Source organism: Cynoglossus semilaevis, unplaced genomic scaffold, assembly GCF_000523025.1.
Source record: "Cynoglossus semilaevis isolate Cse_v1.0 unplaced genomic scaffold, Cse_v1.0 scaffold2224, whole genome shotgun sequence".
In the NCBI taxonomy this organism is placed as follows: Eukaryota; Metazoa; Chordata; class Actinopteri; order Pleuronectiformes; family Cynoglossidae; genus Cynoglossus; species Cynoglossus semilaevis.
In genome coordinates this window covers 1-1,217 of record NW_007585233.1, presented here as the reverse complement: position 1 = coordinate 1,217, position 1,217 = coordinate 1, and the positions used below count along the sequence as shown (strand labels likewise).

Sequence of the window (1,217 nt, the reverse complement as noted above, 5' to 3'; positions counted from 1 at the left end):
CTTTTTTTTTACACTTTTTTTTTTTGCCCGCTGTTGGTTTTCCCCCCCCCCCCCCCCGCCGGTCCCCGTCGTGACCTTTGCCACAGTGAGGGGGTGCATCTGCAGAGGTAGATGGTATTTGCTCTACGGTGTGTTAGGCATTAGTTCTGACCCACTCCGATGGATTTTCCTAATTTGACGAGACGTGAATGAAGGGACGGCAGCGGTTCTGACCGGCCGTCTCTAGCCGCCCACCACTTCGGTTGAAGCGTAACAAAGTGGTGGGTCGCGTTTTACACGAGTGACGGTGTAAGACAGTGACTTAAACGTCCACCGTGCACAGAGGCTCTCCCCCCGGCTGGTCCGACTGCATTATCGTCATCTTCGGCTTCTTCCTTGTTTCCTCCTGGAATTAACACAGACAGGAATGTTTCATTAGTGTCGCAGCAGCAGCAACAACAACAACAACAGCAATAATCCTGACATTTTGAATCTACGTGTCTGCCTGGTCATTAGCAGCATTAGCATCATTAGCAGCGTTAGCAGCACTTTTAGCAGCATTAACAGCATGAGAAGTAGCGTTAGCAGCACTGTTAGCAACATTAACAGCAGCACTAGCCGCATAAAAAGTAACGTTGGCAGCATTAGCATCACTGTTAGCAAAATTTACAGCAGCATTAGCAGCATGAGAAGTAGCCTGAGCATCGTTAGCAGCACTGTTAGCAACATTAACAGCAGCATTATAGCAATGAGTAGCATTAGCAACATTAATAGCAGCACCAGCCGCATTAGCAGCATAAAAAGCAGCATTAGCAGCACTGTTAGCGACATTTACAACAGCACTAGCCGCATTAGCAGGATAAGAAGTAGAGTCAGCAGCACTGTTAGCAACATTAACAGCAGCATTATAAGAATGAGAAGTAGCATTAGCAGCATTAGCAGCACTGTTAGAAACATTAATAGCAGGACCAGCCGCATCAGCAGCACGAGAAGTAGCTAGTAGTTAGTGTCGTTAGCGGCTCACCCTCTGTGCTGCCAGTTTTATCATCTCCTCCTGCAGCTTGTTCAGGATGTGCAGGTTGGGTTTGTTCTTCTTGGCGAACTGCTGCAGCTCGATCACACTTTTGTCTGAGTTCTCCTGTGAGACAGAACCGAGGAAACATTCAACATTCAACCACAGTACTTACAGCGCCCCCTACTGGACCCCCCTCTCCTGACGGCACCCACCTTCTTCACCA

The 1,217-nt window shown here is 48.4% G+C and overlaps 1 long non-coding RNA gene across 1 annotated transcript; it reads right to left on the bottom strand.

Annotated features, from left to right (window-relative positions):
- Nucleotides 1-37: 37 nt before the first annotated feature.
- Nucleotides 38-1,217, bottom strand: LOC103398982 (uncharacterized). Its single transcript, XR_523563.3, has 3 exons — nt 1,207-1,217; nt 1,004-1,117; nt 38-385 (listed from the first exon to the last, which is right to left on the bottom strand). It is a non-coding gene; the product is annotated as an uncharacterized LOC103398982 (long non-coding RNA).